At 44.7% G+C, this 20,366-nt stretch overlaps 1 pseudogene; it reads left to right on the top strand.

Annotated features, from left to right (window-relative positions):
• Nucleotides 1-15,555: 15,555 nt before the first annotated feature.
• On the top strand, nt 15,556-15,694 carry LOC125549672 (small nucleolar RNA Z247; annotated as a pseudogene).
• Nucleotides 15,695-20,366: the final 4,672 nt, after the last annotated feature.

Here is a 20,366-nt window from a genome sequence, read left to right as displayed (position 1 = left end):
TCTAGTGCTGTGAGTTCTGCTTCCATTGTTGATCTCATTAAGATGGTCTGCTTGCAAGACTTCCAAGAAACAGCGCCACCTCCATGAGTGAATACATAACCACTCGTGGCCTTTATCTCATCAGCATCTGATATCCAGTTTGAGTCACTATACCCTTCAAGCACCTTTGGGTGCCCAGTGTAGTGAATTCCATAATTCGCAGTGCCTTTCAAATAATGCAAAACTCTCTCTAGAGCTTTCCAATGCACATCTCCTGGTTTTGAGACAAACCGACTCAGTTTGCTAACAGCAAAAGAGATGTCAAGTCTTGTAGCACTGGCAAAGTACATAAGTGAGCCAATAATCTGAGAATATTTCAATTGATCTCTAGCAATTCTTCGATTCTTTCGAAGTAACACACTCACATGATATGTGTTGGGAACGTAGTAATTTCAAAAAAATTCCTACGCACACGCAAGATCATGGTGATGCATAGCAACGAGAGGGGAGAGTGTTGTCTACGTACCCTCGTAGACCGGCAACGGAAGCGTTGACACAACGTAGAGGAAGTAGTCGTATGTCTTCCCGATCCGACCAATCCAAGTATCGAATGTACGGCACCTCCGAGTTCTGCACACGTTCAACTCGGTGACGTCCCTCGAGCTCCGATCTAGCCGAGTGTTGAGGGAGAGTTTCGTCAGCACGAAGGCATGATGACGGTGATGATGTTCTACCGACGTAGGGCTTTGCCTAAGCACCGCTACGATATGACCGAGGTGGAATATGGTGGAAGGGGGCACCGCACACGGCTAAGGAACGATCACGAAGATCAACTTGTGTGTCATGGGGTGCCCCCTTGCCCCCGTATATAAAGGAGGGAGGGGGGAGGTGCGGCCGGCCCCTAGGGGTACGCCTGGAGGAGTCCTACTCCCACCGGGAGTAGGACTCCCCCCTCTTGCCTTGTTGGAGAAGGAAAGGGGAAGGGGGAAAGAGGAAAGGGGGGCGCCACCCCCCTTCCTTGTCCTATTCGTACTAGGGGGGAGGGGGCGCGTGGCCTGCCCTGGCCGGCCCTCCTCTTCTCCCTTAGGCCCATGTAGGCACATTAACCCCCCCCCCCCCCCGGGGGGGGGGTTCCGGTAACCCCCCGGTACTCCAGTAAAATCCCGATTTCATCCGGAACGATTCCGATATCCAAGTATAGGCTTCCAATATATCAATCTTTATGTCTCGACCATTTCGAGACTCCTCGTCATGTCCGTGATCACATCCGGGACTCCGAACAACCTTCGGTACATCAAAACACAAAAACCCTAATTACGATCGTCATCGAACTTTAAGCGTGCGGACCCTACGGGTTCGAGAACTATGTAGACATGACCGAGACACGTCTCCGGTCAATAACCAATAGCAGAACCTGGATGCTCATATTGGCTCCTACATATTCTACGAAGATCTTTATCGGTCAGACCGCATAACAACATACGTTGTTCCCTTTGTCATCGATATGTTACTTGCCCGAGATTCGATCGTCGGTATCTCAATACCTAGTTCAATCTCGTTACTGGCAAGTCTCTTTACTCGTTCCGTAATACATCATCCCGCAACTAACTTATTAGTTGCAATGCTTGCAAGGCTTGAGTGATGTGCATTACCGAGAGGGCCCAGAGATACCTCTCCGACAATCGGAGTGACAAATCCTAATCTCGAAATACGCCAACCCAACAAGTGCCTTCGGAGACACCTGTAGAGCACCTTTATAATCACCTAGTTAAGTTGTGACATTTGGTAGCACACAAAGTGTTCCTCCGGTAAACGGGAGTTGCATAATCTCATAGTCATAGGAACATGTATAAGTTATGAAGAAAGCAATATCAACAAACTAAACGATCAAGTGCTAAGCTAACGGAATGGGTCAAGTCAATCACATCATTCTTCTAATGATGTGATCCCGTTAATCAAATGACAACTCATGTCTATGGCTAGGAAACATAACCATCTTTGATCAACGAGCTAGTCAAGTAGAGGCATACTAGTGACACTCTGTTTGTCTATGTATTCACACATGTATTATGTTTCTGGTTAATACAATTCTAGCATGAATAATAAACATTTATCATGATATAAGGAAATAAATAATAACTTTATTATTACCTCTAGGGCATATTTCCTTCAGTCTCCCACTTGCACTATAGTCAATAATTTAGACTACATAGTAATGATTCTTACACCCATGGAGCCTTGGTGCTGATCATGTTTTGCTCGTGGAAGAGGCTTAGTCAGCGGGTCTGCAACATTCAGATTCGTATGTATCTTGCAAATTTCTATGTCTCCCACTTGGACTAAATCCCGAATGGAATTGAAGCGTCTCTTGATGTGCTTGGTTCTCTTGTGAAATCTGGATTCCTTCGCCAAGGCAATTGCACCAGTATTGTCACAAAAGATTTTCATTGGACCCGATGCACTAGGTATGACACCTAGATCGGATATGAACTCCTTCATCCAGACTCCTTCATTTGCTGCTTCCGAAGCAGCTATGTACTCCGCTTCACATGTAGATCCCGCCACGACGCTTTGTTTAGAACTGCACCAACTGACAGCTCCACCGTTCAATATAAACACGTATCCGGTTTGCGATTTAGAATCGTCCGGATCAGTGTCAAAGCTTGCATCTACGTAACCATTTACGATGAGCTCTTTGTCACCTCCATATACGAGAAACATATCCTTAGTCCTTTTCAGGTACTTCAGGATGTTCTTAACCGCTGTCCAGTGATCCACTCCTGGATTACTTTGGTACCTCCCTGCTAGACTTATAGCAAGGCACACATCAGGTCTGGTACACAACATTGCATACATGATAGAGCCTATGGCTGAAGCATAGGGAACATCTTTCATTTTCTCTCTATCTTCTGTGGTGGTCGGACATTGAGTCTTACTCAACTTCACACCTTGTAACACAGGCAAGAACCCTTTCTTTGCTTGATCCATTTTGAACTTCTTCAAAACTTTGTCAAGGTATGTGCTTTGTGAAAGTCCAATTAAGCGTCTTGATCTATCTCTATAGATCTTAATGCCCAATATGTAAGCAGCTTCACCGAGGTCTTTCATTGAAAAACTCTTATTCAAGTATCCCTTTATGCTATCTAGAAATTCTATATCATTTCCAATCAGTAAAATGTCATCTACATATAATATCAGAAATGCTACAGAGCTCCCACTCACTTTCTTGTAAATACAGGCTTCTCCAAAAGTTTGTACAAAACCAAATGCTTTGATCACACTATCAAAGCGTCTATTCCAACTCCGAGAGACTTGCACCAGTCCATAAATGGATCGCTGGAGCTTGCACACTTTGTTAGCTCCCTTTGGATCGACAAAACCTTCCGGTTGCATCATATACAGCTCTTCTTCCAGAAATCCATTCAGGAATGCAATTTTGACATCCATCTGCCAAATTTCATAATCATAAAATGCGGCAATTGCTAACATGATTCGGACAGACTTAAGCATCGCTACGGGTTGGAAGGTCTCATCGTAGTCAATCCCTTGAACTTGTCGAAAACCTTTCGCAACAAGTCGAGATTTGTAGACAGTAACATTACCGTCAGCGTCAGTCTTCTTCTTGAAGATCCATTTATTCTCAATTGCTTGCCGATCAACGGGCAAGTCAACCAAAGTCCACACTTTGTTCTCATACATGGCTCCCATCTCAGATTTCATGGCTTCTAGCCATTTTGCGGAATCTGAGCTCACCATCGCTTCTTCATAGTTCATAGGTTCATCATGATCCAGTAGCATGACTTCCAGAACAGGATTACCGTACCACTCTGGTGCGGATCTTACTCTGGTTGATCTACGAGGTTCGGTAGAAACTTGATCTGAAGTTTCATGATCATTATCATTAGCTTCCTCACTAATTGGTATAGGTGTCACAGAAACCGGTTTATGTGATGTACTACTTTCAAATAAAGGAGCAGGTACAGTTACCTCATCAACTTCTAATTTCCTCCCACTCACTTCTTTCGAGAGAAACTCCTTCTCTAGAAAGGATCCATTCTTAGCAACGAATGTCTTGCCTTCGGATCTGTGATAGAAGGTGTACCCAACAGTCTCCTTTGGGTATCCTATGAAGACACATTTCTCCGATTTGGGTTCGAGCTTATTAGGTTGAAGCTTTTTCACATAAGCATCGCAGCCCCAAACTTTCAGAAACGACAACTTTAGTTTTTTGCCAAACCACAGTTCATAAGGCGTCGTCTCAACGGATTTCGATGGTGCCCTATTTAACGTGAATGCAGCCGTCTCTAAAGCATAACCCCAAAACGATAGCGGTAAATCAGTAAGAGACATCATAGATCGCACCATATCTAGTAAAATACGATTACCACATTCGGACACACCATTACGCTGTGGTGTTCCGGGTGGCATGAGTTGCGAAACTATTCTGTATTGTTTCAAATGTAGACCAAACTCGTAACTCAAATATTCTCCTCCACGATCAGATCGTAGAAACTTTTTTCTCTTGTTACGATGATTTTCAACTTCACTCTGAAATTCTTTGAACTTTTCAAATGTTTCAGACTTATGCTTCATTAAGTAGATATACCCATATCTGCTTAAATCATCTGTGAAGGTGAGAAAATAACGATATCCGCCACGAGCCTCAACATTCATCGGACCACATACATCTGTATGTATGATTTTCAACAAATCTGTTGCTCTCTCCATAGTACCGGAGAACGACGTTTTAGTCATCTTGCCCATGAGGCACGATTCGCAAGTACCAAGTGATTTATAATAAAGTGATTCCAAAAGTCCATCAGTATGGAGTTTCTTCATGCGCTTTACACCGATATGACCTAAACGGCAGTGCCACAAATAAGTTGCACTATCATTATCAACTCTGCATCTTTTGGTTTCAACATTATGAATATGTGTATCACTACTATCGAGATTCATCAAAAATAGACCACTCTTCAAGGGTGCATGACCATAAAATATATTACTCATATAAATAGAACAACCATTATTCTCTGATTTAAATGAATAACCGTCTCGTATCAAACAAGATCCAGATATAATGTTCATGCTCAACGCTGGCACCAAATAAAAATTATTTAGGTCTAATACTAACCCCGAAGGTAGATGTAGAGGTAGCGTGCTGACTGCGATCACATCGACTTTGGAACCATTTCCCACGCGCATCGTCACCTCGTCCTTCGCCAGTGTTCGCTTAATCCGTAGTCCTTGTTTCGAGTTGCAAATATTAGCAACAGAACCAGTATCAAATACCCAGGTGCTACTGCGAGCTCTAGTAAGGTACACATCAATAACATGTATATCACATATACCTTTGTTCACCTTGCCATCCTTCTTATCCGCCAAATACTTGGGGCAGTTCCGCTTCCAGTGTCCAGTCTGCTTGTAGTAGAAGCACTCAGTTTCAGGCTTAGGTCCAGATTTGGGTTTCTTTCTCCTGAGCAACAACTTGCTTGTTGTTCTTCTTGAAGTTCCCCTTCTTCTTCCCTTTGCCCCTTTTTCTTGAAACTGGCGGTCTTGTTGACCATCAACACTTGATGCTCCTTCTTGATTTCTACCTCCGCAGCCTTTAGCATTGCGAAGAGCTCGGGAATCGTCTTATCCATCCCTTGCATGTTATAGTTCATCACGAAGCTCTTGTAGCTTGGTGGCAGTGATTGAAAAACTCTGTCAATGACACTATCAATAGGAAGATTAACTCCCAGTTGAGTCAAGTGATTATGATACCCAGACATTTTGAGTATATGTTCACTGACAGAACTATTCTCCTCCATCTTGCAGCTATAGAACTTATTGGAGACTTCATATCTCTCAATCCGGGCATTTGCTTGAAATATTAACTTCAACTCCTGGAACATCTCACATGCTCCATGATGTTCAAAACGTCGTTGAAGTCCCGATTCTAAGCCGTAAATCATGGCACACTGAACTATCGAGTAGTCATCAGCTTTGCTCTGCCAGACGTTCATAACATCTGGTGTTGCTCCAGCAGCAGGCCTGGCACCCAGCGGTGCTTCCAGGACATAATTCTTCTGTGCAGCAATGAGGATAATCCTCAAGTTATGGACCCAGTCCGTGTAATTTCTACCATCATCTTTCAACTTTGCTTTCTCAAGGAACGCATTAAAATTCAACGGAACAACAGCACGGGCCATCTATCTACAATCAAACATAGACAAGCAAGATACTATTAGGTACTAAGTTCATGATAAATCTAAGTTCAATTAATCATATTACTTAAGAACTCCCACTTAGAAAGACATCCCTCTAATCTTCTAAGTGATCACGTGATCCAAATCAACTAAACCATAACCGATCATCACGCGAAATGGAGTAGCTTTCAATGGTGAACATCAATATGCTGATCATATATACTATATGATTCACGCTCAACCTTTCGGTCTCAGTGTTCCGAGGCCATATCTGCATATGCTAGGCTCGTCAAGTTTAACCTGAGTATTCTGCGTGTGCAAAACTGGCTTGCACCCGTTGTAGATGGACGTAGAGCTTATCACACCCGATCATCACGTGGTGTCTGGGCACGACAAACTTTGGCAATGGTGCATACTCAGGGAGAACACTTTTATCTTGAAATTTAGTGAGAGATCATCTTATAATGCTACCATCAATCAAAGCAAGATAAGATGCATAAAAGATAAACATCACATGCAATCAATATAAGTGATATGATATCGCCATCATCATCTTGTACTTGTGATCTCCATCTCCGAAGTACCGTCATGATCACCATCGTCACCGGCGCGACGCCTTGATCTCCATCGTAGCATCGTTGTCATTTCGCCAATCTTATGCTTCCACGACTATCGCTACCGCTTAGTGATAAAGTAAAGCATTACAACGCGATTGCATTGCATACAATAAAGCGACAACCATATGGCTCCTGCCAGTTGCTGATAACTCGGTTACAAAACATGATCATCTCATACAATAAAATATAGCATCATGTCTTGACCATATCACATCACAACATGCCCTGCAAAAACAAGTTAGACGTCCTCTACTTTGTTGAGTTTTACGTGGCTGCTACGGGCTTAGCAAGAACCGTTCTTACCTACATATCAAAACCACAACGATAGTTTGTCAAGTTGGTGCTGTTTTAACCTTCGCAAGGACCGGGCGTAGCCACACTCGATTCAACTAAAGTTGGAGAAACTGACACCCGCCAGCCACCTATGTGCAAAGCACGTCGGTAGAACCAGTCTCGCGTAAGCGTACGCGTAATGTCGGCCCAGGCCGCTTCATCCAACAATACCGCCGAACCAAAGTATGACATGCTGGTAAGCAGTATGACTTATATCGCCCACAACTCACTTGTGTTCTACTCGTGCATATAACATCAACACATAAAACCTGGCTCTGATACCACTGTTGGGAACGTAGTAATTTCAAAAAAATTCCTACGCACACGCAAAATCATGGTGATGCATAGCAACGAGAGGGGAGAGTTTTGTCTACGTACCCTCGTAGACCGGCAACGGAAGCATTGACACAACATAGAGAAAGTAGTCGTACGTCTTCCCGATCCGACTGATCCAAGTACCGAATGTACGGCACCTCCGAGTTCTGCACACGTTCAACTCGGTGACGTCCCTCGAGCTCCGATCCAGCCGAGTGTTGAGGGAGAGTTTCATCAGCACGACGGCGTGATGACGGTGATGATGTTCCACCGACGCAGGGCTTCGCCTAAGCACCGCTACGATATGACCGAGGTGGAATATGGTGGAAGGGGGCACCGCACACGGCTAAGGAACGATCACGAAGATCAACTTGTGTGTCATGGGGTGCCCCCTTGCCCCCGTATATAAAGGAGGGAGGGGGGAGGTGCGGCCGGCCCCTAGGGGTGCGCCCGGAGGAGTCCTACTCCCACCAGGAGTAGGACTCCCCCCTCTTGCCTTGTTGGAGAAGGAAAGGGGAAGGGGGAAAGAGGAAAGGGGGCGCCGCCCCCCCTTCCTTGTCCTATTCGGACTAGGGGGGAGGGGGGGCGCGGCCTGCCCTGTCCGGCCCTCCTCTTCTCCCTTAGGGCCCATGTAGGCCCATTAACCCCCCCCCCCCCCGGGGGGGGGGGGGGGGGTCCGGTAACCCCCCGGTACTCCGGTAAAATCCCGATTTCATCCGAAACGATTCCGATATCCAAATATAGGCTTCCAATATATCAATCTTTATGTCTCGACCATTTCGAGACTCCTCCTCATGTCCGTGATCACATCCGGGACTCCGAACAACCTTCGGTACATAAAAACACAAAAACCCTAATTATGATCGTCACCGAACTTTAAGCGTGCGGACCCTACGGGTTTGAGAACTATGTAGACATGACTGACACACGTCTCCGGTCAATAACCAATAGCGGAACCTGGATGCTCATATTGGCTCCTACATATTCTACGAAGATCTTTATCGGTCAGACTGCATAACAACATACGTTGTTCCCTTTGTCATCGGTATGTTACTTGCCCAAGATTCGATCGTCGGTATCTCAATACCTAGTTCAATCTCGTTACCGGCAAGTCTCTTTACTCGTTCCGTAATACATTATCCCGCAACTAACTTATTAGTTGCAATGCTTGCAAGGCTTGAGTGATGTGCATTACTGAGAGGGCCCAGAGATACCTCTCCGACAATTGGAGTGACAAATCCTAATCTCGAAATACGCCAACCCAACAAGTACCTTCGGAGACACTTGTAGAGCACCTTTATAATCACCCAGTTACGTTGTGACCTTTGGTAGCACACAAAGTGTTCCTCCGGTAAACGGGAGTTGCATAATCTCATAGTCATAGGAACATGTATAAGTTATGAAGAAAGCAATAGCAACAAACTAAACGATCAAGTGCTAAGCTAACGGAATGGGTCAAGTCAATCACATCATTCTCCTAATGATGTGATCCCGTTAATGAAATGACAACTCATGTCTATGGCTAGGAAACATAACCATCTTTGATCAACGAGCTAGTCAAGTAGAGGCATACTAGTGACACTCTGTTTTTCTATGTATTCACACATGTATTATGTTTCCGGTTAATACAATTCTAGCATGAATAATAAAAATTTATCATGATATAAGGAAATAAATAATGACTTTATTATTGCCTCTAGGGCATATTTCCTTCAATATGGTGTTGGAGAGGGCTTGCAGTCACTGTAGCCAAAGCGACTCAAGATCTTTTCCATATAGTGAGATTGAAGCAATGTAATCCCACCATCATCATCTCTCAACAACTTGATGTTCAGAATGACATCAGCCACTCCTAAATCCTTCATCTCAAAACAACGAGATAGGAAATCCTCGACCTCCTTAATAACATGCAGATTTGTTCTGAAAATCAGCATGCCATCAACATACAAGCAAAGAATAACTCCCTCGCCCCCACCATGGCGATAGTACACACATTTTTAGCTTCTTTTACAACAAAGCCTGCAGTTGTTAAGGTTCTTTCAAACTTCTCATGCCACTGTTTGGGTGCTTGCTTGAGTCCATACAAAGACTTCAGCAACTTGCACACTTTTCCTTCCTGACCACCTAGTACAATCCCATCTAGTTGTTCCATATAAATTTACTCGTCCAACTCTCCATTTAGGAAAGTAGTCTTAACATCCATTTGATGAACGAGAAGACCAAGTGAGGCAGCTAGTGAAAGTAGAACTCGAATAGTGGTCAGTCGAGCCACAGGTGAGTAAGTATCAAAGTAGTCTTCACCTTCCTTTTGCGTATAACCCTTAGCCATGAGCCGAGCCTTGTACTTTTTAATAGTACCATCAGGCCTAAGCTTCTTCTTGAATACCCATTTGCATCCTATAGCTTTGCACCCATAAGGACGATCAGTTATCTGCCAAGTTTCATTCACCAAGATTGAATCCATCTCACTACAAACCGCTTCCTTCCAGCAGTCAGCATCTTCAGATGCATAGGCCTTTGAAATAGAACTGGGAGTGTCATCTATGAGATACACAAGAAAATCATCACCAAAGGACTTTGCAGTCCTCTGTCTCTTGCTCCTAGTAGGAACTACATTGTTCTCCTCCACAGGATTTTCAAAGTGTTCCATCGAAATGGCAGGTTCAGTAATTGTAACTGGTTCCTGATTCGATGAACTAGGCATCTCCTGATTAGATGATGTAGCCATATCCTTCATGGGAAAGATATCTTCAAAGAAAGTCGCATCATTCGACTCCATGATCGTACCGACATGCATGCTAGGTACCTCAGACTTCACAACCAAGAATCTATAACCAATGCTATGAAAAGCATACCCCAGGAAAACACAATCCACGGTCTTTGGTCCAAGCTTGCGCTTCTTTGGAATTGGCACATTGACTTTCGCCAAACAACCCCAGGCTCATAGATAAGAGAGTTTTAATATTTTCTTCTCCCATTCCTCGAATTGATTGATCTCTTTATTCTTTGTGGGAACTCGGTTTAGGACATGACATGCAGTCAATATCGCCTCCCCCCACCATGCCTTGGAGAGACCCGATGTGTCTAACATGGCGTTAACCAAATCTGTTAGAGTACGGTTCTTTCTTTCGGCCACCCCATTTGACTGAGGTGAATAGGGAGACGTCCTCTCATGGATTATACCATGTTCCGCACAAAAAGCATCAAATTCATTGAAAAAATACTCTCCACCACGGTCGGACCTAAGCCTCTTGATTTTCTGATCAAGTTGGTTTTCCACTTCAGCTTTATAGATCTTGAAAAAGTTCAAAGCCTCATCCTTAGATTTCAGAAGATACACACGGCAGTATCTAGTGGAGTCATCAATTAGCGGCATCAAATATTTCTTTCCACCTTTTGTCAAAACACCATTCATTTCACATAGATTTGAATGTATGAGTTCTAGTGGTGCAAGATTTCTCGTTTCCGCAGTCACATGAGACTTACGAGGTTGCTTAGCTTGCACACACACTTGACACTTGGATCCCTTGACAGTGGTGAAACTAGGGATTAAGTTCAACTTCGCTAGTCGCGACATGCAACCAAAGTTAACATGACAAAGACGTGAATGCCACACATTTGATTCATTATTGTTGCAAATATGATTAACAACTTTATTGCAAACGTCTGATAAGGATAAACGAAGCAGACCTCCTGACTCATAGCCTTTACCAACAAAGGTTCCATACTTGGATATTAAAAATTTATTCGACTCAAAGACAAACTTGTAGCCATCTCTACACAGAAGAGATCCGCTAACAAGATTTTTATTGACGAAGGGGACATAATGCACGTTCTTCAGCAGCACGATCTTCCCCGAAGTAAACTTCAGATCGACCGTGCCAACACCACGAACAGAAGCACTTGAACCATTGCCCATCAGCACGGTTGAAGTCCCTGCGGTCTGATAAGACGAAAACATGGAAATATCACCGCATACATGCACATTAGCACCCGTGTCAATCAACCAATCAGGAGAATGACATACTGAAAGAACAGTGGGAAATATACCATACCCAACATCCTTCATGTCAGTGTCTCCAATGACAACATTAGCGGTCTTGCCGCCTTTCCCAGGATGACGCTTGTCATAGCGATTAGGGAAACTAGGAGCCCAATGATCAGGATCCCCACACACATGACAAACACCTTTCTTCTTGTCATTCTTCTTCTTGAAGTTCGTGTGTTTCACAGCCTTGTTCTTTCCATCAAACTTTGCTTTACCATCAAACTTGCCCTTGTTCTTGAACTTGTGGGGCTGGAAGTTCTTCTTCTGTACCAGATTGGCACTAGATCCTCCCTCAATACCTCGAGCATGTGTGTCCTTTGCTCTCGCCTTTTCTTCCACATCAAGAGCACCAATGAGATCTGGAACGGAAAACTCCTGCCTCTTATGCTTCAGTAAGGTAGCAAAGTTCCTCCACGAAGGAGGAAGCTTAGTGATGATGCCTCCGGCAACAAACTTGTCCGGTAGCATACAATTGAAGTGCTCAAGTTCTCTAGCAAAGGACTGTATCTCATGAGTATGCTCAACCACGGAGCGCTCTTCGGTCATCCTGTAATCATAGAATTGCTCCATGATGTACAACTCAGTGCCAGCATCCGAGACCCCAAACTTGGCCTTGAGTGCATCCCACATATATTTTCCATTATCAATTGACGCATAAGCATCAACTATGTTCTCACCAAGAACACTCAAGAGAGCAGCCTTAAACAGAGTATCCATTTTCTGAAAAGCTTGTGCATGTTGAGCATCAAACTCTCCTTTAGGTTTGCCAAGAGTGGCGTCATAGCAACTCATGGTTTGAAACCATAAGACTGCTCTCACGCGCCACCTCTTATAGTGGATACCCTCAAACATAGGAGGTTTCATGGAAGCAGTAAAACCACTCGGGGTAAATTGCCTATAATGAGGTTTTTGGATTGTTGGAAATATGAGAAATTTACCGAATGATTTTATGAACAGAAATATTAGATAAAGCATGACTAATATCATAGGCATAAAACTAGTCATGTGATTTGATAGAGAGAAGGTAAATAACATGGGCATATATGAACTGTAATCAAGCTTATCTAGGGCAGATAATAGGGCAAGTTTCATATATGAAGTAGAATCTAACATATCTAGGACAAACACCAGAACCAGGAACTGTGGCAAGACCTCGAACAGAAAGGAGAGGAGCACATACAGGGCTGCAGCAGCAGTAGCACTGGACTTGGGGTCGGTGTCCTCGCCAGCCATGTCGTCGAGGAGGTTGTCAACGTCGGGAAAGAAGTCATCGTCGGGGAAGTAGTTGTCGGAGTCCGGGGCATCCGTGACAAAGAATTCAGTAGTCACGCTAAGCGCTCCCGAAAAACCTTATCACCCTTCTCCTATACAGGACTCAAAAGGTGCGGTTTCGGAGGCCTACTGTCCCGACCTGCGGTGCACGCCGCAAGCAGGGATGGGGAAGATCGTAGTAGTAGCTCAGTGATCAGGAACTTGGAGGCGAGAGGGTTGTTTTGTTTTGGTGCGTCTCTCTGGGAGGAGTGACCTCCCTTTTATAGGCGCAAGAGAAGGAGGCGAGAGGCTGCGCCGGGAGCTGAAAAGAACAAGGGAGACGAAACGAATAGGCAGCAGGCGAAGAGGTGCGCCGTTCGTATTCAATCTCCACTACAGCAAAAACGTTTCACGCGAAAGACATCGGCTCGGTTCATTCCCGCAACCCGCGGTGGCATGGCGAGGCGGGCGGCGGAGGAGGAGCGCGTGTGGATGTCCCTCTCATGTGGAGTAAGAACCTCCCTTATAAAGAGGTCCAACTCCCTCTAAACTAGCAGTGTGGGACTAAACTTTAGTCCCATCTCTTGCCTTGCACGAATGGGCTGCGTGGGCCTTTAAGATTTATTAGGAATTTCTGAAACTGCTATTGGGCTAGACCCAAAATAGACAAAATTCCAGCACATTCGACCTAAACGGACACATGCCAATAGTTTGTGTCCGCCAGTTGGAGTTGCTCTTATGCTCGAGCCTCGAGCACAACAACTGCTTGCTTGCTTTCCATGCTGTTGGCCAAAGTGGTAAAACACACAGTTAATATATATACTCCTCGCAAGGAGGAAGTGATAAAACATACAATTAGTGTAGTGTCAAAACGTTTTTATAACTAGATGATTCCCCACGCATTGCTGCGGGAATGTATGGTCAAAAAATAAACATGGATGATTATATAGAATGATGATTTTGATGATCAGATTACTCTTTCAGTCACATGGAATAATGTTATGAGTTCAAGGGGAAAGAGAAATTTACTTTTCACAGTCCAATACAATTCTATGTTTAGGTGCTAATAACGAGAATTTTGCACCAACCAAAATTTAGAAGTACATTATCAAAGACTTGGTCATTACATACTTCCCAAATGCACCAAGTCTTTGAATAGCAATTTCCATGGAAAATAGTTTGTTTATCTATTCTTTAACAATCTTTATCCCTCCAAGAATTTGGTTGCCTGTTCTCCATTAGCATTGCAAGGCAAAAGAAAATTCCAAGGAAAATACAGCTATATTCCTTGACATGAGTACTTGAGCTGGCAGAACATTTCCAAAGCAAATTGAAATGGAATAAAATATCCCTCAACTTTTAATATGCCCGCCAAAAGACTAAGGCACACCATGGAATCAGGAGCCCTGCTGGATTAGTAATGCTGGATGTCAATAAGGAAGCTCATAGTTATACAAAATAGCAATAGATGTATTACTGTTCCCAACAAAAAGATTGATCACATGACGTCATGAAATGGGAGGATAAAAGACAGATGCATCAAGTAGTAGGACAGAGCAAGAACACAGCCCACTTTTTTTTTTTACTTTTTTGCATTTATTTCTCAGCATAGATGAATTATACAATTAGAAAAACAATACTGCCATGAGACCATAAATAAAAGATCCCTTGCCAGACCACAAGTGAAAGGCAACAAAATCGTAAGTGAGAGTAATAAACATGGTCACAAAACTGATGACACCTTGATTGGTAATGGCCAATTAGCAAAGGAGAACACCCTCAATGTTGTGGTTCTCTACAGTATTCCATGAAGATTTGCCCCATGCTACTCACAATAAGAAGCGAACATTACTTGGAGATGCCAAATCATTTTAAAGCAACCGAAGGATGAAGATTTGAGCACCCACTTCACTACTCCTTTGGAAAATTTTGGGTCATCCCCACAATCAAATTGACAAAAAATGGAATAATCCAATGAGTCTACACCACCAACAAAAATAAAATCATGTACATTTCATAGAATTGATATAGCAACAAAGTTCAACGAATTGATATACTGAACCCTTTACATGTTAAATGATATGGTTGTAGTTGTAACGTGACATTTGTCACGGGGTGTAACTTGTGTGCGTGTGTTGTAACTTGGGTAGGTTGTTGGAGATTAGAGATCCTTATCTTGTATAGTCTTGAATGAGGGGTCAAGCTAACACAACAACTTGCCAACCGATGTAATCTTGTCTTGCTATTTAACACGCACGCGTCCCTGCCAGGAGGTATACGCTTCACCTCTCTTCTTTCATGGTAATCAGAGCCTACATCGGGTTCATCCATGGTGAGCTCTTCCTCCGCAAATTCCTTCCCCTCGTCTCCGTTTGCACACAACGCAACCGAGAAGCTTACGAGAGGGAACGAGGTCTTATGGCGCGCCACGGTGCTCTCAGCCATCAGGGGAGCGCAGATGGCAAGCTTCCTCAACATCGAACAGCCGCCTCCGCCCACAATCATTGAGGTCACCGGCGATGACAGCAAAACCAAGACGAAGGCGCCGAACCCAGAGTTTGGTGTGTGGTACGCGCAGGATCAGTAGGTTTTCTCATACCTGCTGACTACACTGCCGCATGAGATGGCCGTCCAAGTGGCAACCTGCCACACCGCGGCCGAGCTATGGAACACGGTGCAAGGGATGCTTGCGTCACACACCAGGGCGCAGACCGTCAACGTCAGAATTTCCCTAGCCAATCTTCAGAAGGGCAACTCCACGATCACAGAGTATGTTGGTAAGGTCCGGACCCTGTGTGATGAACTAACTGCTTCAGGGAAGGCCTTGGACGAGGAAGAGGTGATATCCCACATCCTTGCTGGACTGGATGAGGAGGACGACCCAGTGGTGTCGGCCATGTGTTCTAGGGTCGAACCTGTCAAGATCCCGGAGCTGTTCTCACAGCTTCTGAGTTTTGAGACTCGCCTGAATCTCCGCGGCGGGTCCTCTCAGTCGTCCGCAAATGCGGCGGCGCGTGTGCGTGGCTTCAACAAGAACAACAACTCCATCGGCAACGGTGATCGCGGCGGTGGTCGCGGCTTCAACAACAAACCAGGCGGCGGTGGTGACCGTGGCCGTGGTGGTGACCACAGCCGTGGTCGAGGCAACTCGAGAGGCAGGGGAAACTACAACAACAACTCCTCTGCCAAGCCGGTGTGCCAGATCTGTGGAAAAGTTGGCCACCCTGCTTGGAAGTGCTGGAAGCGCTACGACTCTTCATATCAGGGAGGAGAGGAGCGCTCGGCCAACATGGCTGCTCATCAGTATGGGGTTGACACCAACTGGTACATGGATAGTGGTGCAACCGACCATATTACAAGCGATCTGGAGAAGCTGACCGTCCGGGAGAGGTACACGGGCGGTGATCAAATTCATACTGCAAACGGATCAGGTATGTCCATTGATCATATTGGTTATGCAACTATTTTTACCCGAGATCGTAATCTTCATCTAAAAGATGTTCTTCATGTTCTGGAGGCAACAAAAGATTTGATTTCCGCAAGTAAACTTGCTCTTGACAATAATACTATTGTTGAAATTCACCCTCATTTTTTTCTCATCAAGGATCTGGAAACGAGGAAGGTTCTACTTCGAGGCAGGGGTAGAAGAGGGCTCTATCTTGTCAAACACACCGGGGGAAACATCCATAAGCATGTGCTCAATGTCACCAAACCACCTCTGGATTGGTGGCATAGACGTTTAGGTCATCCTTCTTCCATTGTTGTTAGGAAGATTCTTAGTGAGAATAAACTCCCGTGTGTCAATAATGATAGCAATAAGCATGTTTGTGACGCCTGCCAAAAGGGCAGAAGTCACCAGTTACCTTATCCTCAATCCTTGAGTAAATCTAAATTTCCTTTGAAACTAGTCTTTTCTGATGTGTGGGTTCCTGCTGTTGAAACAGTAGGCAGAAAAAAATACTATGTGAGTTTTATCGATGACTTTAGTAAATTCACGTGGATCTATCTCATCAAGCACAAATCTGAAGTTTTTCAGAAATTCCATGACTTCCAAAACCTTGTTGAACGACGTTTTGATCGAAAGATTCTTGCTCTCCAAACAGATTGGGGAGGGGAGTACGAAAAGTTGAACTCTTTCGTCACCAAAATTGGTATTTCACACCATGTATCATGCCCTCATGCTCATCAGCAGAATGGGTTAGCTGAGCGCAAACACCGTCACATTGTTGAGGTCGGCCTCTCCTTGCTCACTCAAACCTCTATGCCATTGAAGTTTTGGGATGAGGCCTTCCTTGCCGCAACCTACCTAATCAATAGGGTTCCAAGCAAGGTCATAAATCATGAAACACCTCTTACTAGGTTATTCGGTGAAACTCCCAACTATTCCTCTCTTAGAATTTTTGGGTGTGCTTGTTGGCCCAATTTACGTCCATATAACACACTTAAGCTTCAATTTCGATCAAAGCAATGTGCTTTTCTTGGTTATAGTAACCTGCACAAAGGCTACAAGTGCCTCGATATCTCTACTGGGCGTGTATACATTTCTAGGGATGTGGTGTTTGATGAAAATCCGTTTCCTTTTGCGGCCCTTCATCCTAATGCCGGTGCTCGCCTAAGGGCTGAGATTCTTTTACTTCCTCCTGACCTACTTAATCCTACTGATCAAGGGGGAGAACTAGTTGATGATCAAATGATTAATAGGACTACTAATGGTTCTAATGATGCAGGAAGCCGCAGTGAAAAAAATGCAGCAGAAAATACTGGTTTTGGTCATGATTTTATGCAGTAGATACAGCCAAACCAGCCTAGCTCGGAACACGGAGCAGATCCTCCTACACACACGGATCCCGAGAGATCTGGTGGCAGGGCAGATTCGCCTACGCACACGGATCCCGAGAGATCTGGCGGCGCTGCTGCATCTGGCGCGTGCACAGACTCAGAGGCGGAACTGTGCACTCCGACTGGCGCGGCCACCCCACCTGACGCGAGCAGCCCATCCACGGGCGACACGCGGCCAGGCTCGCGGTCGGGTGCGCGGGCTGGCGCAGGTGCGTCCAACGGGTCGCCATCACCGAATGATGAGGAGGCGCGGACTCCCGGGCGTGTGTCGCCTGGACGCGTTTCTGCCTCGCCTCCTGACAAGACCGATCCCCAGGTCCGACCGCGTCCAGAACTGGCTGCAGGATCTTCTGCAACGTTAGGATCTTCTGTGGCCGTTGAACCAGAGCGACCCAATACACGGTCACAAAAAGGCATTTTTAAACCACTTGTTCCTAAAGATGGAACGGTCGGGTATGGTAAAAATTTCAAGGTAGTAAACTTTGCTGCTACTGGTGAACCTCGTGATCTAGCTGAAGCACTAGATGATAAAAACTAGAAACAAGCTATGGAGGTAGAGTATGATGCACTTATGAAAAATCAAACTTGGCATCTAGTCTCACCTAAACAAGGTAGAAACATTATAGATTGCAAATGGGTATACAAAATTAAAAGGAATTCTAATGGTACAATAGATAGATACAAAGCTAGACTAGTAGCAAAGGGGTTTAAACAACGTTATGGAATTGACTATGAAGACACTTTTAGTCCAGTAGTTAAGGCAGCTACTATTAGACTTGTTCTGTCTATTGCTGTTTTCGGGGGATGGACTCTTCGCCAATTGGATGTACAGAATGCGTTCTTACATGGCATTCTCGAGGAGGAGGTGTACATGAAGCAACCACCTGGGTTTGTGGATGGTACCAAACCACAGCATGTGTGTAAATTGGACAAAGCACTGTATGGTCTGAAACAGGCACCCAGAGCTTGGTACTCAAGACTAAGCACAAAGCTTCAACAACTTGGTTTCCGACCAACAAGAGGAGATACTTCTCTGTTTTTCTTCAAAAATGAGAAGGTGATCATTTATATGCTTATATATGTAGATGATATAATTGTTGCTAGCTCCTCTCCACAAGCCACCTCAGCTTTACTCAAAAACTTGAAGAATGACTTTGCTCTCAAGGACTTGGGAGAATTACATTATTTCCTTGGCATAGAAGTAAAACAGGTACATGATGGTATATACTGCTGACTCAGGAAAAATATGCCAAGGATATACTCAAGTGTGTAGGTATGAGAGATTGTAAACCCTCTAGTACACCTTTATCTACAACAGAAAAATTATCATTGCATGAAGGAGAGTTGTTGAGTCCAGAGGAAGGGACTAAATATAGGAGTGTGGTGGGTGCACTACAATATTTAACTTTGACAAGACCTGATATATCCTTCTCTGTTAACAAGGTCTGTCAATTTCTGCACTCCCCTACTTCACTTCATTGGACAGCAGTAAAAAGGATATTGAGATATATTCAAGGAAGTGCTGGTACAGAATTGAAAATAAGTAAATCACCCTCAACAACTGTTAGTGCCTTTTCTGATGCAGATTGGGCAGGGTGTCCTGATGACAGAAGGTCTACAGGTGGATTTGCTGTTTTCTTTGGTTCTAACCTCATATCCTGGAATGCAAAGAAACAAGCAACAGTCTCTCGCTCTAGTACCGAAGCAAAATATAAATCTCTGGCAAATGCAACAACTGAGGTAATGTGGATGAAAACTTTATTGGATGAGCTAGGAGTAAGAAGAACAAGCACTTCTTGCCTATGGTGTGATAATCTTGGAGCAACGTATCTCTCAGCTAATCCAGTGTTCGATGCAAGGACTAAACACATAGAGATTGATTTTCACTTTGTCAGAGAGAGGGTTGCTAGGAAACTGTTGGAGATCAGGTTCATCCCAACAGGAGACCAAGTGGCGGATGGTTTTACAAAACCATTACAGATTCGACAACTACAAGCCTTCAAGAACAATCTCAACCTTGACAAGTTTAGATTGAGGGAGGATGTTAAATGATATGGTTGTAGTTGTAACGTGACATTTGTCACGGGGTGTAACTTGTGTGCGTGTGTTGTAACTTGGGCAGGTTGTTGGAGATTAGAGATCCTTATCTTGTATAGTCTTGGATGAGGGGTCAAGCTAACACAACAACTTGCCAACCGATGTAATCTTGTCTTGCTATTTAACACGCACGCGTCCCTGCCAGGAGGTATACGCTTCACCTCTTTTCTTTCATGGTAATCAGAGCCTACCTCGGGTTCATCCATGGTGAGCTCTTCCCCCGCAAATTCCTTCCCCTCGTCTCCGTTTGCACACAACGCAACCGAGAAGCTTACGAGAGGGAACGAGGTCTTATGGCGCGCCACGGTGCTCTCAGCCATCAGGGGAGCGCAGATGGCAAGCTTCCTCAACATCGAACAACCGCCTCCTCCCACAATCATTGAGGTCACCGGCGATGACAGCAAAACCAAGACGAAGGCGCCGAACCCAGAGTTTGGTGTGTGGTACGCACGGGATCAACAGGTTTTCTCATACCTGCTGACTACACTGCCGCGTGAGATGGCCGTCCAAGTGGCAACCTGCCACACCGCGGCCGAGCTATGGAACATGGTGCAAGGGATGCTTGCGTCACACACCAGGGCACAAACCGTCAACGTTAGAATTTCCCTAGCCAATCTTCAGAAGGGAAACTCCACGATCACAGAGTATGTTGGTAAGGTCCGAACCCTGTGTGATGAACTAACTGCTTCAGGGAAG

The sequence above is a fragment of the Triticum urartu genome, chromosome 3A, assembly GCF_056163025.1.
Source record: "Triticum urartu cultivar PI428250 chromosome 3A, HENAU_Tu73, whole genome shotgun sequence".
Lineage (NCBI taxonomy): Eukaryota > Viridiplantae > Streptophyta > Magnoliopsida > Poales > Poaceae > Triticum > Triticum urartu.
This window is presented reverse-complemented; position numbering and strand designations above follow the sequence as displayed.